This window comes from Hylobates moloch, unplaced genomic scaffold, assembly GCF_009828535.3.
Source record: "Hylobates moloch isolate HMO894 unplaced genomic scaffold, HMol_V3 SCAFFOLD_11, whole genome shotgun sequence".
Classification (NCBI taxonomy): Eukaryota; Metazoa; Chordata; class Mammalia; order Primates; family Hylobatidae; genus Hylobates; species Hylobates moloch.
The window spans coordinates 7,942,056-7,969,958 of NW_026652286.1; the positions used below are offsets into that span (position 1 = coordinate 7,942,056).

Here is a 27,903-nt window from a genome sequence, read left to right on the forward strand (position 1 = left end):
AGGTCGAGGCGGGAAGATCACGAGGTCAGGAGATCGAGACCATCCTGGCTAACACGGTGAAACCCCATCTCTACTAAAAATACAAAAAATTAGCTGGGTGTGGTGGCGGGCGCCTGTAGTCTCAGGTACTCAGGAGGCTGAGCCAGGAGAATGGCGTGAACCCGGGAGGCAGAGCTTGCAGTGAGTGGAGCTTGTGCCACTGCACTCCAGCCTGGGTGACAGAGCGAGACTCTGTCTCAAAAAAAAAAAAAAAAATACTTCATACAACATATATTTGCACTCAGATAGATTTAAGCAGCTTCAATGTGTGAAATGAATTACACTCACTAATATCATACAGTAATTCAGTTACAACTTAGTAAGTTAACATATTTTTTACTGAACACTTATTCGGAGCCAAGATCATGCATGCCATTGAGGATGTAAATGAAGTTTGACATATTTCTTAGGTTAAAAATTATTTTATTCTATCTGAGGACACAAAACTAGTGATAAGAGAGAATCAGTTCTCCACCCTTATCCTCCTTAAGAGGAGAATTATATGATCGAAGCAAGACATGCCATTGAAGAGCAAAAAGGGGAAGGTTTAGGACGAAGCTAGCTAAATTTTAAATTGGACCTTGACAGACAGAAGTAAAGACTCTGTGTGTGTGTGTGTGTGTGTGTGTGTGTGTGTGGTGTGTGTTTAGAAAAAACACACACCGAAATCCAAACTTCTGGAAGTGAATTTTATGTCAACCAGTGTGAAGCAATGGAACGAACAAGAATATTAGAGACAAAGCAATATCAGTCTGAATATTGTCTCTATTATTGACTGACTATACTCCATTGGGCAAGCTATGAATTCTTCCTTCACCAGTTTTCTTACCTTTGAATGGAGTTAATAAACCAGCCTTAGGGAGTTGTCAGGATTCCCTAAGATACCCATGCAGAAGATTCAACAAATGTCTGTGCCTTCTTTTTGCAGTCATATTACTTAAAGCAGTGCTTTAAGTAATACATAATACTTCAGTATTATGTATACTTCAGTATAATACATAACAGCCTTGCCAAAGGCTATGATTTATTTGATTATTTATTTAGATGGTGACTTGAGAAGTGTTGGAATAAGACTTGACTGTAGCAGTTTATTCCTTTTTTTGTGTTGTCGTTGTTGAGACAGGGTCTCACTCTGTCATCCAGGCTGAAGTGCAGTGGCACAATCAAGACTCACTGCAGCCTCAACCTCCTGGGTTCAAGCAATCATCCCATCTCAGCCTCCCGAGTAGCTGAGACTGCAGGTGTGCAACACTATGCCCATCTGTTTTTTTAAATTTTTTGTAGAAATGAGGGTCTTGGTATGTTGCTCAGGCTGGTCTTGAACTCTTGAGTTCAAGTGATCCTACTGTCTTGGACTCCCAAAGTGCTGGATTAAAGACATAAGCCACCAGGTTCGCCTTCTTCTTCTTTTTTATTTATTTTATTTATTTTATTTTTTGAGACAGGTCTTACTCTGTCCCCAGGCTGGAATGTGGTAATATAGTCACTGCTCACTGCAGCCTTCATCTCCCAGGCTCAAGTGCTCCTCCCATCTCAGCCTCCAGAGTTAGCCGGGACTACAGCTGCCACCCAAACATGCCTGGCTAATTATTTTATTTTTTGTAGAGATGTGGTTTTGCCATGTTGTCCAGGCTGTTGTGAAACTCCTGAGCTCAAGCAATCTGCCTGCCTCGGCCTCCCAAAGTGCTGGAATTACAGGCATGAGCCACCATGCCCAACATCCTCTTCTTTTTAAAACAAAGACACATTGGAAAATGTGCTCCACATTTTTACTCAAATACTATATTAACCATTCTACAAATGCAAAAATGGACTGTCTGTATCTGTTCAAAATCTGTCAAATTCTTCCTTCTCGTCTTGCAAACAAACAAATTATGTTTAGATTTGCCATTGCCCCCGCAGCAACTCAAATCACTGTGAATTGAGCAGACTTCTAGTGAGTGGATTTTAATGATTTATTTATGTATGCATATAATCCCTCCATCAAATACGGACCACATACTTGTCTGCCTGAGCTGAATTTTATTGATATTTTTTTCCTTGCTTACAACTCTACTGTTCAGATTTTAATTCCTGACAATGCATTAGTGCCACATGGCACCATTAGTGCTGTTAGGAGTTGAGTTTTGCTAAAATATTCAATTCCTGCTGTGTCTATCCTCCAGAAAAGAGAACAATCCAATCTTCCTCATTGGTTGTGACTTTGGTTGAAGTGTGGTGTTTAATTTGAGACACTTTGGGGTTGCAAAAGAGATAATGGAATATTTAGACTATGGAGGATTTAGAAAGCAGGGCAAAATTGAAGCCTTTTAAAAAATGTCTAAAACTGTGATGTTTACTTTGAAAAGTAAGTTTTCTAACAGTATGTGTATTCTTAGAGCCCATTTAAATTACTTCAACAGCTGCAATAATAAAATGACACTGGAAAGTCCGCACATAAATGCACAAGGCAAAGCAAAAGGACAAAGTATGAGATCAGTCATGCCAAGAAGATAATGAAAGACAGACCCACTGAGCCTACTCGGGGAAAAAACATGGGCACAGATATTTACGGTACAATGAAAGAAATATTGATAGAATTTTGTACAAGGTGTTATGGGAAAATGGAAGGAGGGAACGTTAATTTGGCTAAAAATGGGAGCGGGGGTGAGGAGAAGGGAAGGCTTTATTCAAATCTATGTTGCCTTCAAAACAACAGATTTCCCAGTAGAACAAAAAACACTGGGACTGCTTTTTTAAATATGAGAGACCTTGACATTTAGCCATTTATTTCCACATTGTAAAGTAATACCGGACAGTGTATTTCTGTTTTCCTGAAGTAGCCTAATAGTTCTTGTCATATATGTAGAAATGGATGATCTGTGTATGTTACAAGTCTCTGAAATTTGAAAGAGACGGGCAGACTGGAGCATCTGGATGTCTGGAAGAAGATGTGGGAGGGGCCCCCATTCTTCTCCAGTACTGAATTCAGAATGCGAACAGGCTCTGAAATATCAAGCACAATTTATCCCAAGGACAAAATTTCTCTTTTTGGCAGTTTTTCCCAGGGTAAGTACTGAGAGAAGATAAAGAATGATAGAATAGGAATTACTCTTCAAACCAGGTTGAAGACTTGGCTCTTCAAAGACAGCCTAGTTACATTCATCGGCACAGAAAAAAATTATGGTTCAGAGGATGCAAGTCCTTTATATCTAACAGTCAGAGAATTCAGCTTATGAATATGCAGGTAGCTCTTTTTCAGCCCTTCTTTTTCTCACTGTGCTGTGTTTTTTGGGGTGACTAGAATGAGTCAGAAGTACAGGTGTCAAAGAATTTATTTGCCAAGTAAACTTCAAATGTAAAATATTTTTAAATTACGATTTAGAATTGAGAATGGTTTTGAAAATTGGAAAATTTTTTTTTAACCCAGCAACTATACGAAATTTTAAAGTGTTGGCAACCGAAGCGCTTCTAGCAAATAACCGCTTTTTTGTTTGTGTGCACTGGAGGTAGCGTTTCTTCCTGGAAAGGAAAGAACGTGGGTTTGGGAGACACACAGTGCTCTCTGTTTTCAAATACTGGCTCTGGCACTTATGGAGTTAGTAGGTAACAATTAGTGAGCACTTACTATGTGCCAAGCACAGTTCTAGTTCTTTATACATAGGTATTAAATAGGATACAGACCAAGCAATTACAATATACAGATCTAAAGTATAATGGATCAATCAAGATCTAGAATTTATTTCTCAATCCAGTGCCTTAGACCACTCAGCCATGCTTTCTCTCATATAACAACACAGAGATGGGAGGACTGGGCAGGGAAGGATAAACTTCTATGTAAAATCCTCCAGAAACCAGGGCTCCTTCTATGTTGTCATCCCTCATTCTGTCTGATTTGATCTTCGTCTGGGTAATGTTGGCTCTCGAAACCATGCCCACATGTCAGACTATAGGATGAGCAGCTTCATTTAAAGAATGTGACCTCCAAGAAGCACCCATCAGTTATGCTCACATTCTGTCATCCAGAATTTAGCCGCATGAATGGCCTTCCCTGCAGTGAAGAAAGGAGAATCAAGTGTCTGCTGAGTACCCATGGTCTCTATTAAAATGCCAAGGACAGAGCCGAGCACTGTGGCGTGCGCCTGTAGTCTCAGCTACTCAGTAGATTAAGATGGGAGGATCTCTTGAGCCCAGGAATTTGAGTCCAGCTTGGGCAACATAGCAAGATCCCATCTCCTGCCCCCAAAACTCTAAGAGATAGGACCACTACATTGTGTGATTCCTGGGACTTCCATTCCTGTAGGATATAATGTGAAGGATGACCCCTGGATTTGAGCCACAGAATGGCCTTGCTTGGGAAGTACTGAAAGGGTGAAGAGAGAATGGATAAGGGAAGATAATGTATAGTTTTTCATGACCTATTAACTTTTTTTAACAGCCAAAAAAAAAAAAACCTACCAATTTTATCTTCATTTCTATAGGCAATGCTGTCACACTGTTGTGGAAAATCACTGGTCCCATGTCCCATAGCAGCGTGAAATTCAGACAGTCTGGCATATAATCTGTGCTGTGAATCAGTACTATATTTCCCCTCTACCTCAGATAATTATAGTAGAGTCACTACTATGAGAATTAGGTCCAGCCAATACATTAATATTTATTAAGATCCTAATATATTCAGGAAACTGTGGAGCATCTTTGTTTGTTTGAGTTGTGAATCACGGTAGCTAAATCTATTGAGTATATGCAGGATACGTAAGCTCTGGCCAAAAGAAAAAATTCTTTTTTTTTTTTCAATTATACTTTAAGTTCTGGGATACATGTGCAGAACGTGCAGGTTTGTTATATAGGTATACACATGCCGTGGTGGTTTGCTGCACCCATCAACCTGCCACCTACATTAGGGGTTTCTCCTAATGCTATCCCTTCCCTAGCCCCCTACTCCCCAACAGGCCCTGGTGTGTGATGTTCCCCCCGCTGTGTCCATGTGTTCTCATTGCTCAACTCCCACTTATGAACGAGAACGTGCGGTGTTTGGTTTTCTGTTCCTGTGTTAGTTTCCTGAGAATGATGGTTTCTGGCTCCATCTATGTCCATGCAAAGGACATGAACTCATCCTTTTTATGGCTGCATAGTATTCCATGGTGTATATGTGCCACGTGTTCTTTTTCCAGTCTATCATTGATGGGCATTTTGGTTGGTTCCAAGTCTTTGCTATTGTGAATTGTGCCACAATAAACATATGTGGGCATGTGTCTTTATAGTAGAATGATTTATAATCCTTTGGGTATATACCCAGTAATGGGATTGCTGGGTCAAATGGTATTTCTGGTTCTTGATCCTTGAGGAATCACCACACTATCTTCAACAGTGGTTGAACCAATTTACACTCCCACCAGCAGTGGAAAGCATTCCTATTTCTCCACATCCTCTCCAGCATCTGTTGTTTCCCAACTTTTTAATGGTTGCCATTCTAACTGGCGTGAGATGGTATAATAATAATCTTGTTTTGGTTTGCATTTCTCTAATGACCAGTGATGATGAGCTTTTTTTTTCATGTTTGTTGGCTGCATAAACGTATTCTTTTGAGAAGTGTCTCTTCATATCCTTCACCCACTTTTTGATGTGGTTGTTTGTTTTTCTTTTGTAAATTTGTTTAAGTTCTTTGTAGATTCTTGATATTAGCCCTTTGTCAGATGAGTAGATTGCAAAAATTTTCTCCCATTCTGTAGGTTGCCTGTTCAGGCTGATGATAGTTTCTTTTGCTGTGCAGAAGCTCTTTAGTTTAATTAGATCCCATTTGTCAATTTTGGCTTCTGTTGCCATTGCTTTTGGTGTTTTAGTCATGAAGCCTTTGCCCATGCCTATGTCCTGAATGGTATTGCCTAGGTTTTCTTCTAGGGTTTTTATGGTTTTACGTTTAAGTCTTTAATCCATCCTGAGTTAATTTTTGTATAAGGTGTAAGGAAGGGGTTGTTTCAGTTTTCTGCATATGGCTAGCCAGTTCTCCCAACAGCATTTATTAAATAGAGAATCCTTTGCCCATTGCTTGTTTTTGTCAAAAAAATTTCTTTTTTTCGCTTCATCACTGCATGGAACTTTTGTTTCTAGGGCTATGGGATGCTGGACTATTTCCAAGATATGTTTCCCATAATTGAACCTGATCACTTGTACTATACCCTTTTCATATTTTATAACTTCTAAAACTTGTTTTTATCACACAGATTTATAGTCTTGTTAAATGTTGGTTAGGCAAGATGAAAATAGTTTCTGTAGTCTTCCTATAAAATCACACATATTTGCTGCTCCACTGAAGAATGCCCTTTTCTTCCTTCTCCTTCACACTGGAAAATATATCAGCCTTAACAAATGATCTTCCCTTCTGACAAAACATAACACTTACCTAAATATTTAGGGGTGTTTTATTATGAGACAGAAAAAAATTCCAGTAAACTTTAATCTTTTCATTTCATTTATCAATAACATTCAGTATTTATTTCTTTCTTTTTCAAATCAACGACTTTTTTTTTTTCAGCAGGTGAATTGCTACACATTCCTTAGTGCAGTACATCTTTTAAAAGAATTGTTTTCAGGCTGGGTGAGGTGACTCATGCCTATAATCCCAGACTCATGCCTATAATCCCAGTGCTGTGGAAAGATCACTTGAGGTCAGGAGATTGATACCAGCCTGGGCCACATAGTGATACCTACTCTACAAAAAAAAATTTAAAAATTAGCTGAATATGGTGGTGCTTGCCAGTAGTCCTAGCTCCTTGGGAGGCTGAGACAGGAATATTACTCGAGCCCAGAAGTTCAAAGTTACAGTGAGCTATGATTGCAACCCTGCACTCCAGCCTGGGTGACAGAGCAAGACCCTGTCTCTAAAAAAATAAAAAAAGAAATTTTTGCATGTTTTGTGATTCATTTTGTGTATGCCATGCATTTTGCATTTCTTCTAGTTAACTCTTTGAAAGAGATTGAATTAATTGCAACAATCATGGTATATCACGAAAAGAAATAAATGTCAAAGGTTGCTGACTCCTGGGCTGCTCTATTCATATGTTATTTTCTGATGATAATTTGGTTACACAAATGATGGTCTCTGATGCTGATCCTCATCCTTTCTTGTCTCCTTGGACAGGAGCTTTTAATTTTATAGTTTTCGCACCTAAGTGGTAAACAGGACATTTTTGAGGGATGGGTATTTTTAAGAGTGCAGTCTGAGAAGCAACTGCTTGCCTGAATTCTGGCCCCAACACTCCACTGGTAGCTGTGAGTCTTTGGGCAAGTCAGCATACTTTCTGTCTTGACTACCTCATTTGCAAAATAGGGATAACAATTAGATGAAACTCAGAGAGTTGTTACGAGCATTAAAGAAGTTAATAGATACAATAATGCCAGGTATATGATAAGCCTCTGCTGCCATTTAGCTATTTATCATAATTTTCTTCATCACTATTTTCATATGGACTTGGTTAATAATAATTCTGTCATTCATTATGGTGATGTGTTGGTTTCTAGATCCACTGGTTTATTGGCATAGAGAAGTTCAGCTGCAGCAAGTGAACTATTTTTTCTGCTTTCTGCTTCACCCACTTAGGTGGGACATGAGCAGTAGGGTTTTAAGTAAAGCATATTTTGAAGAATCCAGAGTTTTTCTCTCCTTCTATTGAGAACAGATTTAGATTAGAGTCAAATGTAATTGTAGGCTTAATAAAACCTAAGCCTAACAGAGTAGGTTGGAAAAGGTGCTGGGATTTTTGCTCTTTTCCATATCTGCTCAGCAAGTAAACTGGTCGCAAAATATGACTGAGCATTTTCTCTCTAAGGAGCTTTTTGCTAGAGCCTGCCAATGATACAACAAGAATGTAGGAATTGCCTCTAGGGTTTTTAAATTCTAGTTGGCAAAAAGATACTAACATATATGAAATAAATGTTATATATGTTAGTGCAATATACATAGAATTAGAATGGGATATTTCAAAGAATTATCACCCTCCAAATACATACTGAGAAAATTGAAAAACCAATATGAGTTGGAGGAATTGGAGAATCTAGGCTGAAATTGTTTTTTGAGGTGGACTGTTTTTATTTCCAAAACTCCTAATTACGGCTGAGGCACATTCATACAAGTGTCTGAGCATTTAGACTGGATCCAAATCCAAACTTGAGGACCAAGGAGTTGAGCACATTCCTATAAAAAGCTTTCCCTACCGTAGTTGTACATGGAGGTAAAAGATTCGTCTAGAGACTATGAAACGTGGTGAAAATAAAACAGTGGTGAATTTTGTTATTTTGAAAGATAGGCACATTGCTGTAATATTTAGTGACACAGAGCAGCCCACCTTGTAATTTTAGAAATTTCAAAGAGTAATCCTATTACAGAGCCATATACCCTGTGGATGTTCCACCCGGGACCTATTATAGCCGTTAGCAATAGGTATCTATACTGCCTTTTAAAGTAAGTAAATTTATTTTCACGTAGAACAAGAAGTTCAGGGAAAGAGTGCTTCTGGTTTATCTCACTAGTTCAACAGCAGCATCAAGAACAAACGTCTTTCCATCATTTTGCTCTGTTCTCAGCTTCTATGTAGCCTTAGTGTTCAGGCAATTGCGATTGCAGGCATCATATCCAGACATCCAGACATGACATAGGGCAAGTAAAGAGTTTATCTCTTCCTTAAGTCTTTTAAAAGTAAGAAAAACTTTCTCAGAAGGCTTTACTAAGCCTTCTTTTATGTTTCATTGGCTAGAAATATATGCCCAAACCAATGACCAGGAAAGAAAGCGAGAGAGCCATGATTGTCTTAGGCAAGTCAAGACTCACTCCTCGGGGCTGCATCAAGCAGCTTCTTTCTCAGAAGGACATGGCCACATGGAGGAGGGAAGACACCCGAATGAAACTCTGGTTTACTTGGGAACTAGAAAGAATGGGAATAAAGACAAAATGTTTTTTAGGCATCAATACTGTCTATTTAACTTGACTTATAGTAAATACTCTTATGTTCTTATGTTTTTATACTTGGTATATAGTAAATATGTTGTGTCCTTATTTCCATGGAAGAAAGAACGAGAGGAAGGAAAAAAAGAAATACTTTTGTATTTTGTTTTGTTTAGTCTTCTCTACTCAGCCAATAGAATCTTTTGGATTTGTTTCTATCAGTTCCAGATAAAGCACAATAAACATTACTGGGCCAAGTATTAGAATCATATTGACAGAAACTGATTATAATTGGGTGGCCACTGCTTCTTTCTTGGCAAGGGGTCAACTTATTGCAGTAATGTATTAAATAGCCCTTCAAAATACAAGAGCCAAAAAACAATGTCCTTTGGAACTAACGTTCTTAAACAGTATCCAAATTAATGGAAAGTGCCTGCATTAATGAAATAAAACATCAGAGCTTTGGCAGGAGTTGATTGGCAGACACACCCAATGGCTCGATACATCTGTCTCCCAAAGACATAAATGGATTCCTCCTTGTAAAAGAGAATGAATGACTGTGGCTGAAGCTAAAGCTCTCATCTAAAGAAAATGACTTTCTGCCTTCTGCCAGAGTACCTAGGAGCACAATTCTCAGCCTGGAATCTTTGTGCCCACTAAACTAAGATTCTGGCTGTAAAGATAAGAAAGATTCTACATCTGCAGTTATGAATGCTACATAATTTAGTATTCATTAAGAGAAGATATGATAAAGGGGTATTGTATCTTCCTTCTTGATTTGTAAGGATTCAGGAGCTGTGGTTATATAGTTAATTGATGGGTTGATGTAGAAATTTCTTTATTTGTTCATTTATTTATTGGTTCTTTCATTCATTCATTCATTCACTTATACAAGTGGAATTATTTAAGAGTGTCTGTTCTTTTCTGGGCATAGTTATATACTGGATGTGTTAAGGTTTACAGAAGCCGGAGTCCTAGATTTGAGCCATTTATAGGGCAGTGAAGGAATGGAAGGGAGCTATGCCGTGCACTCTACCAAGATTTTTACATATATTCTTCCCAGCACTCCCCACAACCCTGTGGGATTGTCATCATTACTTCCAGTTCCAAGAGTAGAAAATGGAGACTCTGAGATGAGGTACCTGTTCAATGTGACTCTAATTTTTAGTGATGATCTTGGCTTTTGAACCTGGGATTATGTTATTCCCAAGCTAGGATCTTTCCACAATAGAGTGGGTTGTTCTCTACTCCAATCAAATATTTACCCTCATTCTCTAGATACCCAGAGAGCTTTGCTATCAAATCCCTATAGTCAGTTAGTAGATGTTGCTCCGCAGAATGCATGAGTGGATCCAAAGCAATCCAACACAACTAAAAAGGTTGTAGATCTCAAAGGTGAAGTCAACTGATGGTCATAATAGGAAACTCTGTATTTAAGAATAGTAGAATGGTGCTTAAGGAATGAATAAATGGAATCTGATTTAGAGCCTTTGTAACTTTGCCAGAAATAGTAAAACATGAGTTGGTATATCAATGATGCAGTATCAAATTTGTTTTCTGCAGGATATTTTTGGCTTCTTTTTAAAGACTTAGTTGTCTCCCAGATAAGTGAAGTTGGCAAACAAATGGCCTTTATACAAATGAGGTTTTATACCAAAATATTTTGTATTTGGGTGGAAAGTGATTCTTCTTCATCAAGTGCTTCTTATCCTAAGGCTAGAACAACTCAGTGACACGCATGGGGTGGATTCTACTCTTCCCATTGTGTGAGTGAGGACGCTGAGTTTCAGAGAGGCAGAGTAGCCTGCAGGAGGTTACTCACACAGCCGCTGAGCAGATGCATTGAGCATTTCTCCCCCTTTGCATCAACTCTATTTGGGTTAGCCATTATTGGACTGAACAAATTACTCTGTAAACTTTTCTAAAAATAGCTCTCTCAGAAATTATAAATAAAGTTTGGGTAGACTTTATGTATCTTGAGCAGGGGGACAGATATATCAGAACATTGAGTGTTTATCACCTTGCTGTGTTGATGCTTTGGAGCAATAGCTAGAATCATCATGAAAGTTTCAGGAAATTTCCAGTGTTTCTCAAACATGTCAGGCTTGCTCCACACTCAGTGTTTTTGCTTTTGTTGTTTCCTCTGCTTGAAATGCTCTAGAGCAGGTGGCTTTGTGGCACATCCCAGACTGCCTCGGGGTTGGGCTCAGGTGTCAGCTTGTCTGGGAGATCTTGCTTTTCCACAGCTGTAAAAAGTGTAGTCCTATCCTCACACTTCCTATACATCGTCCCTGATTGAGTGGGACTCTTGTCCAAAGCATTTATCAGGCCGGGTGCGGTGGCTCACGCTTGTAATCCCAGCACTTTGGGAGGCCGAGGCAGGCGGATCACGAGGTCAGGAGATCGAGACCACGGTGAAACCCCGTCTCTACTAAAAATACAAAAAAAAAATAGCCGGGCGTGGTGGCGGGCGCCTGTAGTCCCAGCTACTTGGAGGCTGAGGCAGGAGAATGGCGTGAACCCGGGAGGCGGAGCTTGCAGTGAGCCGAGATTGCGCCACTGCACTCCAGCCTGGGCGACAGAGCGACACTCCGTCTCAAAAAAAAAAAAAAAAAAAAAAAGCATTTATCAGAGAATTTACTCATTTTTAGGGCAGGGTGCAGTGACTCATGCCTGTAATCCCAGAGCTTTGGGAGGCCAAGGTGGGAGGTCAGGAGTTTGAGGCCAGCCTGGGCAGTATAGAAACCCTGTCTCTATAGAAATAAATAAACAATTACAGCTAGGCATGGTTGGTTGTGCCTGTAGCCTCAACTACTTGAGAGGCTGAGGTGAGACAATTGCTTGAGCCCAGGAGTTCTAGGTTACAGTGAGCTATATTTGGACCACTGCACTTTAGCCTGGGTGACAGAGTGAGACCCTGTCCCTAAAAGACAGAAAACAAACAAACAAACAAAAGCTTACACATTTTTTGATTGTCTCTTTCTCTGTCTCTCCCTCTAGTATGCTAAGAGACAAGACATTTTGTTTGTTGTATTTACCGTTACATCTTCAGTGTCTGGAAGAAGGCACATAATAGGCACTCATACGTTTGTTGAATAATGAATGAAAATATTCATATGCGTATATCATACAGAAACATACACATATGCTATACAATTCTAGAAGTTCTATTACGTGTATCATATTTTTAAAAAGGAGGAGTTGAATAGATAGACCTAAGAATAGCATATCACAATAGCAATAACAATTGGAAACATTGATCTGTGATCTTTTGTCTTCATTAGACTGGGCAATATGAAACATGGACCATGTGCAGAGAAATGTACAAGTGAGCAGCACGTGGCTGAAATTCTGCTGTCTAGCTTTATCATTCTGCCCCCTCCATAATCTATGGCATCACCCTGCTTTATTCAGATCCTGAGTTCCCTCATGCTCTCTTTTCTACCTTCCATCTAAGTCTACTTTTAAGCACTCGTTTTGATTAAAGTGTGAATGGCTAACATTGTATTTTATCAGCCCTATTAATCATTCAGTTAGGACAAAATATGAAAAATTGTTTGTTCTTAGCATTTGCAGGTAGTTTGGAGCTTTATTGGCATTGCCACACCTGTCTGGGGACACAACCAGGATTCAAATGTTACCTGGAAGGATACTGGAAAGGTCAGAAAAGATTGGGACCTAGAAGTCGGCTTGCTGACCAGATAGCTGTTTTCACTATCTACTTTAAATGTAAGATCCAGAGAAATGGATTTCATCCCATAGTTTGATAATCTGCTTTCGGTAATATTGTTAAAGGAAAAGGGCATGATTTTTATCTATAAAAAATTATTTAGTGTGAATAAAATCTTCATAATGTAAGCAGTACCTCAAAGTAATAATGTATGATAAGCACTTTATAAGTATTAACTCATTTAATACTTAAAACACACAATGACATGTCTCACTGTTGTTCTGTTTTATTGTTGAGAGAATTGAGACAGAGAAAGGTTATTTGACTTGCACAGGGTCCCTCAGGTGGCTTATGTCAAGCCAGGATTTGGATCCAAGGTAATGTGTGGCACTTGGGCTGCAGTGCATCTGGAGTGTTCAGTTTAACAATCCGTAAATTGTGTATTTCCATCACTTATTTTACTCAGAGCAAATCATGTTCACCCTTATCCTTTGAAGAGAAGTGCAACACAGGAAGTCATTTCCATTGATTATCTCATTTAGTCACCACAAGCATTTTTTGACGTAGTTACAGTTATGGTCATTTTACAGATAACTGAGACTTATTGAGATTGAGTAACAAGTTTTAGGTCTCTCACCTAAAAAGTATCATATCTGGCATTCGAAACAAGATCTGTCTGTTTTTATACCCAGCTTTTTATACCAGCCTGCTTCTTTGCTTGGTAGTTAACCCACAACACCAAGTAAACAAACAAACAAGCAAGAGAAGGTCATTTTTCATCGTCTTAGCATGTACTATGTTTTTGAAAATATGCCATCATAAAGTCAAACATACTTCAGAGTTAAACTGTTTTTACAAGTCTTATTAAATTTCTTAGTCCAGAAGTAACCTTAGATATTTGAACATAAAAGTATACATACCTAGGTGAATGATAACTTTGCAATTCAGCATAGAGTGTTTCTGCAGCTATTATAAGATATTTAGGGATTGCTACTATCTGTAGAAATGCCAAGTGGAATAATTGGAGGATTAGGTGAAAATTCTTCTGATCCAAAATTATCTTCTCGTCAGTGTCTCAGGCGTCTCTAAGATGTCACCCAGATGCCATAATTTTATCTCTGCAAACATTTTATTTTGTAATGGGGAGAGACTTTAGGTCTGGGAAAATGAGCCTAAAGTCTCCTACTTTTCAGAAAGAAAGTATTGATGATATTTTGTGCAGTGACGTGTCTATATGAAAGTGCTTTTATAATGCACATTATGAGAATAAACATAAAATACGCCATATATATATATAGATTACATAAATCTTTTGATTGCTTTAGATTAATTTCTCTTATTTTCTGTATTGGAGCCATCTAGGAATTTTCTACGTTGTATAATAAAAGTCAGAGGAACAAGTAAAATCAATCTTACAGCCACATCCATAAGCTGGGCTATTTTAATCTTTGCCATCCTGTGGGTTTCAAGCTATCTCTGCTCCACACAGAAACTCTGAATGAAAGTAAAGTGTAGCAAATATTTTCAGAAGGGACTTTTTATTTTTTGCCTTCTCTTGAAAACCTAAATCAATGCTTGACCTTTTCACATCCTTATCAAAATAAAATGGAGTCTTGGTGTGCTGACTCAGAACTATAAAATATGTGGTAAGATCCATTTGTCTTGAGAGCTCTCTGTTTCATGGGGTACTCTGTGTGTGTGTTGGGAGAGTGTGTGTTGGGGGGGTGTATGTGTGTATGTGTATATGTATATACATATATATGTTAGGATTGTGTGTGTGTGTATACATATTAGGTGGGTATATTATGATTATATATGTGTATAAATGTGTATTCGTGGTGTGTGTGAGTTAGGTGAATGTGTGTATATGTATATACATATGTGTGTTATGGTTTTGTGTGTGTGTGTGTGTGTACCACTGCTTGAGATGAGCATCCTATTCATGGTCAGTAATGTTGCCACTATCATTAAGTATGAATAATATTGTGCGGTTTATACAATGTTTTCACCTGAATCATGTCATCAAAGCCATCTGATTCCATGAAATAGGATAGATATGTAAAAATAGGTAAATGCATAGAATATAAGTTTAAATAATTCATTGACACTCAGAGAATCCAAATGCATGCAGCTGGTTAGAAGCGGTGTCCAGATGCCAAACAGACCTCCTAACACTGGACTCCAAAGAAGGCAGTCCAAGGTGCACCCAGAAAGTAGCAGCCTAATGAACATGTGTTCTTTGTTGTGTCACAACACAAAATGCTGCAATGAGAATCCCAGGAAATGACTTGTCAATGCATCCTAAGAACTGAAATTTGTGTAGAGAATGGCATAAACTCTTTTACATTAAAGTAACTTATTGGAGCCGAGGTGTCTCTTTCAACTGTAATCAGAGAGAAGATCCTTTACTTCTAGGTGAAGGTGCTAGTTTAGGTGAAGGTGCTCTTTCTTCCTTGGTTTCTTATCTCAGATATGCAGGCCCCCTGACCTTTGAATTGAACTGTTCTACTAATACATAGTGCTTTGCATTTTAGTTATTCGTATTTTCCTTCGAGCCAGGCTTTGGGGCATGAGGCTGGGGGAAGAGTCAGGAAATGTGGAGGCTTGGAAATATCTGTTTGTAGGTTTGACTGTACATGTAGCTATTTAGAGGAGGAGTGGGCACAAAAGGAACTTCTGTGTACTCGAAGGTGCTCCTCGTACCTTCAGTTTGTATCAATGGGTGAATTTTGCCTCACCCACTGAGCAGTTAAATAACATCACACAATATATTCATTGTCCTAATATTTAATTACCTCCTTTTTACAGAAGCAAGAATAATCTATATTTCATAGTATTATAATGAGAAGCATAATTAGTGTATCTAAAATTAAAAAGAGGCAACCAATAGCAAGTGACCACTAAAATTATGGTCCTTTGCAATGGGTAAGAGATTATGTACATCAGTTCTCAGTGACCTCCTTTCTGACCGCTTAGGAAGGTCTGGTCTTGTTTATGCATTTGTTTCTTGCGAAATGTACTACTGCTGCTTGGAGCATCCCAGTGAGAATAACGGATTTTCATGGATTAAAACTCCCTTCACTAAAACATGAAAAGACAAAAAACTACCTTCATTAAAACGTGAAAAGACAATTCTACCTCACTTTTATAACTTTGATTAATTAAAACCACAGCTCAGGAAACAGATAAAGGTAGGCAGGCACATTTCACTACTGAGGTGAGAAAAGGTCTCTCATCACAAGTTCATATGAAGATCACAGTGGTTCTGGTCTTCAGTCTAAATAAATGGTTAGCTAGTCTACAGACATAAGCAATGTCAGATGAGTTTTGTTAACTTAAAATAATTGAAAGGGTCAGAATTATTGTTATTATTATTATTTTGAGACAAAATCTCACTCTGTCACCCAGGCTGGAGTACAGTGGTGCAGTCTCGGCTCACTGCAACCTCTGTCTCCTGTGTTCAAGCGATTCTCCTGCCTCAGCTTCCCGAGTAGTTGGGTTACAGGCGCCCGCCACCATGCCCGGCTAATTTTTGTATCTTTAGTAGAGGCAGGGTTTCACCATATTGGCCAGGCTGGTCTCAAACTCCTGACCTCAAGTGACCCAACCTACTTGACCTCCCAAAGTGCTGGGGTTACAGGTGTGAGCCACCATGCCAGGCTTATAATTACATTTTAAGAGAATTTATTCAAGCAGAAAATTTGAGGACCACTGCCCGGTAAGCACAGATTCCAAGGAATAGAAGTCAGTGTTCTGAAGTATAGAAATTTGGGATCGTATCTATAGACAAAGATAACATAGAGAAGCTTAACAGAATTTCAGTATCTATGTAAAGCTTAATGCATAGTTACAAGGATCAGATTAGTCAAGGTGTTCTTTTTCTTTTGCAAAAGTTATATTTGATACTCCACGCTGAAGATGTAACAGTCACGTCTTTTGTGCCATGTGGTCTGAGTTAGGTACAAGATTATAAAGAAGGTAGTTCATCGATAACAAGGATCCAGTGATTAGAACTGGGAGAGGTCTGGTCTCTGATCTCTCCTAGTCATTTACAGAACAAGAACAATGAAGAAAAGAGTTAACCTATAATCTAACAAGCAGAAGTTGCAAACATGCAATGTGACAGTCTCCAGGGCTTAACTTGCCCCTTGGCATAATAAATTTAGAGGGTCCTGAAATTTTATTGTCTTTTATACTTTATTCTGCATTAAATTGGGTAGCAATGAATATCTTATCAGAACAGAAGGCAGTATCATACTGTCTGTTCCTCTTTATTTTATCAACTCCCTCTGATTTTGAAATTTTAAAATAAGCATCACTTTTTTCATGAATGGATCTTTGAAGGAAAAAAAAGCGAGAGAGTCCCAGCCTTTTTTAGGGAACAGAGACTTTAAGTATTAAGTATGATGTATTCAGAGATATCAGAAAACTTTTATCCAGTTTTCTGAATGCAATTCCCCAGTAAAGGTTATTCTTTTTGTGTGGGCATGTGTATACACATACATATGTACAATATACTTCATGTAGGTACATATATGATTATATGTAGTATATATAATATTTATTAAATATACAAAAAATACAATTTTCTTATTCTGATATCCTTTTGGAATGAGATTATTTAATCACCAAAGATTATTATTATTTTTTTTTTTTTTTTGAGATGAATCTCATCTGTTGCCAGGCTGGATGCTGCAACTTCCGCCTCCCAGGTTCAAGAGATTCTCCTGCCTCAGCCTCCAAAGTAGCTGGGATTACAGGCTCCCACCACCATACCCGGCTAATTTTTGTATTTTTTAGTAGAAATGGGGTTTCGCCATGTTGGCCAGTCTGGTATTGAACTCCTGACCTCAAGTTATCCACTGGCCTCAGCCTCCCAAAGTGCTGGGATGACAGGCGTGAGCCACCACTCCTAGCCTCCAACCAAGAGATTATAATTGCTTACTGTTACTCTGATAACAGCAAGCTCTGGCCTGATACTCTTGGGTATCAGGTACTCCTAGGATGAAAAAAAGCAGTCACTGCCCTTGTAGTCTCTGATCTCAAGCAGTGGTCTTCAACTAGGGACAGTTTTACCTACTCCTCAGAGGACAATGTCTAAATACATATTTTTTATTGATATGTAGTAATTGTACATATTTATGAGGGACAAGTGATATTTGATATATGCATAAAATATATAATAAGCAAATAAAAGTAACCGGGAATCTATCACCTCAAACATTTTTCATTCTCACCATTGAAGGGGAGGTGCTACTCTTTTTTCATTTTTCGAGACAGGGTCTTACTCTGTCACCCAGACCAGTGTAAGTGCAAGATCCTAGCTCACTGCAGCCTCAAACTCCTGGGCTCAGGTGATCCTCCTGCTTCAGAATCCCAAGTAGCTGAGACTACAGGGTCACACCATCATGCCTGTGGTCTTCCTATGTTACCCGGGATGATCTCAAACTCTTGGCCTCAAACGATACTTCCTCCTTGGCCTCCTAAAGCACTAGGATTACAGGCATGAGCCACTGCACCTACCCTGATGCTACTGTTACCCAGTGGAGGGGGACCATGGATGCTACCAAACATTCTACAACACACGAGGCAGCATTACAAAAATAAATTAGCCCAAAAAGTCAACAGTGCTGAGGTTGAAAAATCTAGCCTATAGAGTGAGAAATATATAATGCATTGTTATAAGTGCTATCTTAGGAACATGAATGAATAAAGTGCGGGGAAAACTCAAAGGAGAGAGAACTGAGGGTGAAGAGGTATTGATAAAAGCTTTATAGAAGAAATGACGTTGGAACTTGACCCAGAATAATGAACCTGCTTTAGCCAGGGAAGGATGAAAAAGCAGAGAGGCATCCTAGGTAGGGGTGCAAAGATGAGAAAGCGTAGAAAAGTAGTCATGTCACAAGGCTTTTACTGTATGCAGTTACTACAGTGGTATACCTCGATTCACGATTACACACATATGAGGTTAACATCACTCTATATAGGAATTTTTCTTTTTGTGGATTTTAAGCTGCATATATAAAACCTCCTTAGAGAAGAGACATACCATCATTTTCTGCTAAGGAGAGGAAGCTTTCCAGACTCCCTAGCTTTAGGTGTCTTACAGTCATTTGTAGATATGCAGTCAGTATATGTACAAATGACTGCTAATTTTTCCAAACTTTTCTAGAACTAGAATTCAGGGAAAGGGCTTTAAACAGCTAGAACCATCTGGAAGATGACAAGACCCCTCTATCTGGACAACGGACAATATCAAGACCTTCAAAGACCTCAGAGACAGAAAAACAAACAAACAAAAAACGCACACACAAAAAAACAGAGAGCAACCCAATGACTGTTTAGTATTGACAGTGCAATGACCTGGAGTGTAGACTCTGGGAATCTCACCCCAAAAACTTTCTCTGTGTGATTTTTGATGAATGATAGAATCTCATTTTGCTTCCATTTTCTTCTTTTTGAAATAGATATAATGTTATCTCTGTCATAGGATTGTACGCCTTTTATAGCTTGGCTTGAATAAGTTCTCAACATGGGTTCTTTTCACTTAACCCATTGCGATCTGAAAACATGGGGGTTTGTTTAAAGACCCGTGGTCAGTCCTGTGTTGGGAGACACTAAAAGCAAGATTCTAGCCTTCCTGGTAGGCAGAGAAGACATTGCAAAGGATAGCTTTATAATAGGAAAATGCTAAGTGCTGTGGGCAGATAATGAGGTTGTTTAAGAACCATTCAATTAACAAAATGAAGCAAGTGTGGTACACTCAGTGGGTGCGCTGGAGAAGTCTTTTGAAATGTTGATGCCGATGGCAGACACGGTGATTTAAAAAGGTTCATATTTAAATTAGTGAAAAAAAAAAAAAAAGAGAGAGAGAGAGAAAAGGAAGGAGTTACAGGCTCAGAGGGGGTAAGATTGAAAGCAAGCCAAGATTAGTTTAGATAGAGGAAAAATTCAGTCTCTGCAGTGATTGAAAGGCAACCATACACTCCACCTGGGGAAACAGCCTCACTTTATCTCCTACTGAGCAGTTGGTATTATTTCTTTTTGTTGGTGTGTTTGAACATGCTTAGATTTCTGATAAGTGACGGCAGAAATAGTAAACATTATTTTTTCTTCCTATGAGCATCAATACTAGAAGAAATAGGAACATGTATCTCACACATATACTTTTTATTTCTAATGCTTATTTTTTAGATTAAAATCATATCAGTAGTGAATTGTATTATAAAGGAACTACCTACTTTTATAATCTAAGAAAGATGAAAAAAATATGCTTTTACCTATAGCCTCATGGGTATGGAATGATTTGAGGGCTCAAACCAGAATTATTAAAAAAAACAGAAGATATATTTCAGTTTTCTTTTAGTTAATATCTTCTTCTCTGTTACAAATATTGGAGATGATGGAGACCACATGCTTCTGTTCATATTTCTGCCACTAATAGAAGATGAGATGAATTTCATCACAGTTAAGTTAGAAGAATGAATCTGTCATGTATGTCACCTCAAAGAAGCATCTAAATGAAATGCCATGTTATCATTTTCCACATTCCTTAATCACTACAGAGATGAAGTACTAAATCAAAAGTCTGCAGAGTGAACCAAAAACAAAATAATGTCGAGTATTTGATGTCTAGAAGGAGTATCTACCAATTCTACTTACTGTCTTTTTTCTTTTCCTTTAACACTTGATAAAAAGTTAGGACTTTAGGGCCGGGCATGGTGGCTCATGCCTGTAATCCCAGCACTTTGGGAGGCCGAGGCAGGTGGATCACCTGATTTCAGGAGTTCAAGACCAGCCTGGCCAACATGATGAAACCCTGTCTCTACTAAAAATATAAAAATTAGCCAGGTATGGTGGCAGACACCTGTAGTCCCAGCTACTTGGGAGGCTGAGGCAGGAAAATCACTTGAACCCGGGAGGCAGAGGTTGCAGTGAGCCGAGATTACACCGCTGCACTCCAGCCTGGGCAACGAGCAAAAACTCCACCTCAAAAAAAAAAGTTAGGACTTTAACAATATGTAGCATGTATCTAAGATTTTTAACATAAATTAACAGTTCTCAAATATCTAAAGTTGAATTTGTAATACTAATATAATGGTGGAAATAATTAAAATAATAATATCTATAAAAATAGTATGCCTTTATTGAACACTAAGCCCCAAGCACAATGCTAGTGGTAGTGTTTTATTTAATACTAAAAGCAATCCTGTGAAAGAGATAATATTGTTATCTATATTCTATAAGTAAATAAAATAATCCTTAGAATAAATTAATAATTTGATTGAATTCATGCAGCCAGAGATGATGATAAAATCAATTTTATCATTCAGTCAACCTATAATTTTTTAATGAATTCGATTGAAATGGAATAATATAGACTAGAAAACCATTAGAATGCATCACAGGTAAGGTCCTAGGATTTGAGGATCGTATCAATAAATCATCAAAAGCCACAGGTTGTAGGCTGTCAGCACCTACTTATTGACTAGTACAGATTCTGTAACATGCGTGGGCTTTTCCATTAAAAGCAAATTACAACAGTGACTGTTTACTAAGTGCCTCTTTGGCAAAACACTGTATTTAGGTATAAGCCATGGTTTTTATTGTCGTGGGCTTCTAACATAGCTGAGAAAAATGGCATTTATTTATAAATAATATAGTAACATATGCAAATAATAGAGTAAAATCTAAAAGAGTTTTTAAATAAAATGTACAGAGTTACGTTCTTTAGAGGAAGGAAAGGTAACTTTGACTTGGGTGAGAATTAAGTCAGGAAATTGTATAAGAGATGAATTTGAACACAATTCCTAGTTGGTCTCAGGAAATGGCCAAGATTGATGAAGATGCGGTCAATTTTGAAACGCTTACTGGGTTCATTCATGGATGAAAAATATCAGGATTTTTACAACAGAGGTCACCAACAAAGTAGCTGAAAAATGAACTGCTCAACTGCTGAATAACTCTTTAGGAGCCTGTTGATGTTAATAATGCAATTTTAGTCTGGGCAACAAAGCGAGACTCCGTCTCAAAAAACAAATAAAATAAAATAATGCAATTTTGTCCTAGTTTTTTATGAGCTATTAATTGGAAAAAGTCTATTTATACAGTTATAGCAATCCAGATGCCATGGAATATGCCACTGTCTTTAGTATAATATAAGTGATAATAATAAATACTTTAAGGTCAAATTTTATCTGTTCCTTGAAGCTTATTCAAATACTTAAAGTCAGTCTCAATGAGCTCTCTCTTTTTAAGAATCTCTCTTTGCATAATATGTACTTCAGGGCCAAAAAAAAAACCTTCCCCTTAGCCCACTGCTGAAAATCAACTCACAAAACGCAGGTTAATAAGTGAGAAGGCATACGAGTTTATTAACGTGCATGGAAAAGAACCACAGCAATTACCCTACCACGTAAAGGGACGTAAGGAAGTGTGGATGACTTTGAGGGGAGTAAATGCTTATTAGGAAAATTCAGGGGGCTTGAAGAACATAAAATGGCCTGGAACAAAGTCTCTTGGGCTGCAGACAATGGTTTGTGGCGAAAGTGTATCTGGGTGTGTTGACAGACTTGTCCTTCTTCCTACCATGGGAGTTCAGTTAATGAAAATTCAGGAAAGGGACCTCATTTTGTGGATCTGGGCTAATGTAAGGAAACTTCAGAGAACAACTTTATCCTGTGCTTTGGGAGAGAGAGGACACAGAGGATTGAGAGACTGAGAGCTCAGATGGGGGGCTGAAGTGGGGGTTCTCCGAGAGACCTTGAGGTTTCTTCTTCAGTTCAGCATGTCAAAGTGCCAAATTTTGGGGTGTGGCCAACATATTCATTGCTGTATTATACTCAGCACTTTTTAGCTTTTTAAAGCAAATTTCTTGTTTGTGCATCTCCACTACTTGAACAGATGATGAACTTCTAGGTTCACTTGCCTTTTTCTAACACATTCTTATTCTTTACACATGAGACGTGATGAACGCAGATGTGATGATTGGTTAATATATATAAGTTTTTGGCCGGGGGTTGTGGCTCATGCCTGTAATCCTAGCACTTTGGGAGGCTAGTCAGATTCAAATAGCCTGGCCAATATGGAAATCACTCTATAAAATACAAAGCCAGGTGTAGTGGCAGGAGCCTGTAATCCCAGCTACTCAGGAGGCTGAGGCAGGAGAATCACTTGAAGCTGGGAGGCGGAGGCTGTAGCAAGCCAAGGTCATGCCACTGCACTCCAGCCTGGGAGACAGAGTGAGACTCCGTCTCAAAAAAAAAAAAAAAAAAAGATATAAGTTTTCTTCTGTATGGCTAGGAAATGATTAAATAAAATAATAAAATTATATAACATTTAAATGATCAATTTAAAAAAAGTGATATACATAGGAAACCTAGCACAAAATGAGTACATGGAGGGTTCTCAGTAAACATCAGTTGAATAAATGAATGTCACGAATTCTAACTTTTGCCACTATCTGGATGTGAGACATACTCATATCACTTCCTCTTTTGTAGACTCAGTTTTCTTATCAATCATATGAGATGTATGAATTTCAAGAATAGTTTTCTACCTACCTTTCAAATTCTAGGAAGGTATTTGGTGAGTTCCACAAAATATAAAGTATATTCTTAGCCAATGATAGACATTTAAAGCGCCTTAGCTTATGTTGGGCCCAAGATGTTCTTTCAAAGAAGAGCTCCACTGCTAAAACTGTTTGAAAATTGTTGGTATACATTAATTATAGTGTAGAAATTTACCTTTTTAAACCAATTTGAACACATAAAACTTAAAAGGGTATCTTGCTGTCATTACATTACCATACAGGAAATGGAGCAGAAGTCCTGTTATTCCAGAAGACACATTCAAATGAATTTGACATTAATTTTCTACAAATATTGGAGACAACATTAATTAACTGCAAAGGCACATAACAGTTATTTGGTTGCAGAAAACAAGAAATGTATGTTTATTTGTCATGCATACCATGAGGAGCTTCAAATAATTTTTTTTTTTCAGACTGGAATAAAAAATCTTATTTTTTCTCTTCTCATTCCATATTCTCTTTTTAGTTAAAAGAAGAGCATGCTGAAAACATTCTATTGAATTGCTTCTTTGATGAACGCTTGGGTTGTTCAAGCTTGTCATAATAGATGACAATACTAATGATGCTACTAATAACAGAATTGTTATTTTTTGGATTATACACTTTTTTCTAGAATTTGTATCCTCTGTGTTGACCACATTGTGCATGCAATTATTTAGGTACAGATACTAGCTTTCTTTATATATTAAATGCTAATAGGACCCAGTGTTTCAGGTTCACTTGTGTATGTCATAAAAACGAACCCAATCCATTAACCTCTGATTTAGTGATTGGCTTAATTACTAGGGACGTTGGTAGTACTCACTTTTACATACATGATATCTGGATACTGCCTTGTTATTACATTTACATCTCCTAAGCCATTTAATGAAATTGGGTTTAAGTCCAAATGATCTCTCAGATTTTATAAACTTAAACCATTCCCCGACTTTCTGATTTTCTGCTAGAAAACAGTAATAATGAAAAGGAGAAAAAGGGAAAAACATAAAACTCATTTAAAAAATAAACAAAAGCCATTTCAAAGATATTGTCCCATATAAGAATGAAGAAAGGAAGATAAGTAAATGTAGTTTCATCACACAGTCTTCATTCAAAGGCTGAATTTGCCTTTTAAAATTATGCATACCAACTCTTTGTGTATTAACATAATAACATTATAATACAATAAGAAAAAAAAGGTTTCCAAAAAGACCAGAGAAGGCCAGACGGCTGATTAAAAAATGCTAAAATGTACAGCTCACTGGAGACTGGAGTTCCTTTTAAGGTTAATTTTGAAAGACTTGTCCAGGCAGGGAGCCTTCCAGGAGGAAATGCATCCTTGTCTGGGGTTCAGTCAAGGGCTGGACTCCCAAGTCCCCAGTGAAAAATTTCTCTAGGAGAAATTCCTGAGGCAGGACCCAGACAGAAGGAGTCACCAGATCCTCAGAAGGGGGAGGAGATGATTTACTCTCTCTCTGGTCTGATTTTCAGTTGCAACACTTCTCAGGCAAAGAGTATGCCAACAGCCTTTCTCTTCTGCATTGCTTGTCTGTGGTGGATACTAGCAACCTATGTGGTTCTAAAGTATCAAGCTGAGATTATAGTATCAACGAGTTGGAACATCAATAGTGCCAAGTGCCATTTAAAAATCTTTTCATCTTCTTGTGTGTTGCTTTTGGAGAGGAAACGTTCTCAGATGTGGTTTCTAGTCTTGCAGAAAAATGGCATTTTCAGGCTGTATGGGACTCTTACATCATCTAGTTTCAATCACCTCATTTTGCAGATCAAGAAACTGAGAGTGAGAAAGAAGGGACTGGCCAGAGTTACTCAGCTAGACAGTGACAGACAACAGTGGAACTTCTGGTAAGTTGTGTGGCTTCTGGGCATTTCCTTCTAAATATAAAAAATGGAAATGAGGGATAGGCTTAGATAATCTTTTGAAGGTTTTTTGTTCTAATACTCTACTTCTGTTATTTATTTATTTATTTATTTATTTATTTATTTTTCTGAGACAGGGTTTTGCTGTGTTGCCAAGGCTGAAGTGCAGTGGTGCCATCATAGCTCACTGCAGTCTCCAGCTCCTGGGTTCAAGTAGTCCTCCCATCTCAGCCTCCCGAGTAGCTAGGACCACAGGTGTGCACTACCATGCCTGGCTAACTTTTTATTTTTTCTTAGAGACAGGGCTCTTGCTATGTTTCACGGGTACTCCTGCCTCAAGCAATTAGAACTCCTGGCCTCAAGCAATTCTTCTACCTCAGCCTCCCTAAGTACTAGAATTAAGTTACGCAGACGATTTTTAAATTTTAGACACCTGTCCATTGTTTAATAACCAAAAGGCTTTCATAAAAGTAACATATTTTTATGCCTAAACAACAGCGTTGAGGCATTTTGATGAAGCCTAAAGTTTTAGTTCATATTTTGCATTGTGTAGAGATATTTACTTTAGAATATGGCCTAGAATTCGGCTAAACACTTTGAAATGTGCTCTGGTTTTGAAAATGGTTGACAATTTCCTATATTACATTCTAAAACTATAAACATCCTAACACTATAAATGCTTTCTTAATGAAAGTATAATATATATTTAATATTTTTACCTATATTGTTTTACTCATTACTAAAAATGTTCAGATCACATAAATGACTAAGACCAATTAAAAAGTCATACTGTAGAGGACAGAAATGCCCATATAGGTTTTAGTTAGTTGAAAACTCCATTGCTTATAAGCATGGATTAGGTTTTTCTTTTTCATTTCTTCAGCAGGCACATTTTAGACAACCTGACAGCAAATCCATTATGTAATGGCCACTACAAAAGCTTTCATCAAGAGTGTGCATGTTTAGTGTCTCTGTGTGGGAGAAACTGGGTTATGGTAGTTGAAAAGGCAAAAGATTCAAGAGTAAGATAGGACTGGACTTTTAAGTTCTGGGCTCCATGGATAATGCAATCAGAATTCTCTAATCCTGAGGTTGGAGTGTTGGTTGACTATGGACAGAAGCTGTCTGCATCTTCAAACCATTGGACATGGAGGTTCTCAGATATTTATTTACAGAAGTGACATGTAACAAGTTATACATGATGATATTCACAGGAATACCATAAGGATCTAATGATATAATGTGAATGAAAGGTATACATTCTATACACTAGAGAACTCTTTTTTCTTTTTGTATTACATATTAAAACAAATGGATGCCTGGAAAGACATGGAGAGTTAGAGGAGAGGGTGTGAAAAGCAAATAGTTTTTTTTAATAAAGTTATGGTTTAGAGCAAAGAGACTGCCAGGAAGCAAATGAAATATTGATGCCAGAATATCCAGTATCCACGCTTCTTAAAAATGTTACCTATGTATGAGTCACTTGGAGATAATGTCTCCAATCGGAAACTACCAGTTCCAATTCAGGTTGTCTGGGGGTGCATTCTGAGAGTCTGCATTTCTTAAAAGCTCGCACGTGATACTGATGCTGCTGGTCTTTAACACTTTGTGTAGGAAGGTTTTATGTCTTCAGATGAAGGGTCAACTGAGTATCTTTTCAAGAAGAAACATTTGTTGGGGTTTATATGCCAAGGCAGTACCATCCAGCCTGGCTAACACCCATCTTGCTATACCATAAAAAAGCTTTCTACCCTTTCTGGGTTTATTATTAAGTGTTGAGAAAACATTCGGTTTTTACCTTTTGGCTGGGGTTTCTGGCTGATAGCAGCAAGGCAAGAGTTTAAATTTAACAGAATTAGGAATAAACAGGATCTAGAGAGAGAGTCTATCCATTACTAAGGGAGAAGAGTTGGTTTTTGTCTCTTTACAAGGCCTTATCTAATAGAGGTCTCTGAATGCTGCCTTAAGAATCTTAGATATGTGATTGATTGTCTTAACTGTCTTTTTCCTTGACATATTGAATGTTTACATTAGCTTGGATCCTTCAGTTTCCTAATACAGATATGAACAGGAAGAAGCCATGTGAGATTTCCCCCTCTTTTTATATTTTAAGTTCAATTTAACAAACATATACTGATTAGTAGGTTACGAAGTAGTGGACGAGGCACTCTGAGGGACATGAGGATCACAAAAGAAGATAGGTTCCAAGTACTGTCAGTTTACCTATAGAGGATACGGACATTAAAAATAACCAAATATAAGGGAGCTTGAGCTTAAAAACACTAGATTTGGGGAAAAATATGCTTAGAGAGCTGAAAGAAATTGAAATCAGTTCTGCTGGGAGTTAGGAAGACATTGTAAAGGAAGAAGACTTTGAGTAAGGATTTAGAACATGGTTATTTGCACATGGCGACAGCAAATACTGAGACCATTCTTTGTCGTGTTGCAGATTTGTAAACAGAGAGCAAAAGCAGAGACATAGGTTAGAGTAATTTAAGTAGTACCATGTTGAAATTTAAATGTCGTTCCTTGGAATTCAGCTTAAACCCTAGGTCTTGTATGGGATTGTTACAGATAATGGATAACATTTTAAGGCAGTGTTTTTCTGCATTTATCAACTGTTGATTTATTTTTCTACTGGGCCTAGTTCTCTGGACTGCGCAGGAGGGAAGATCACCTTTTATGTAAACGTACCCCCTTAGCAAATAAAATACAGCCTTTCAGCAGGTATATGAGTAAGATAGGGGAGAAAAAAAATGATTCTGAAACCTCTTTAGAATCTATTTCTGTATTAACTCATTTATATATTAGATGTTCCTTCTTTGC

General features: G+C 37.9%; 1 protein-coding gene across 8 annotated transcripts in view; it reads left to right on the forward strand.

The window, feature by feature from the left end:
* The window catches only part of LRRC4C (leucine rich repeat containing 4C), a 1,410,106-nt gene that overhangs the window by 1,252,024 nt on the left and 130,179 nt on the right, over window positions 1-27,903 (forward strand). For 2 of the 8 annotated variants that reach the window (XM_058446769.1, XM_032166237.2), the window contains exon 2: window positions 24,983-25,062. The exons of the other annotated variants lie outside the window; for them this stretch is intronic. The gene's annotated coding sequence lies outside the window, so the exon portion shown is untranslated. The remainder of the gene's footprint in view (window positions 1-24,982; window positions 25,063-27,903) is intronic. 8 annotated transcript variants of the gene reach the window in all.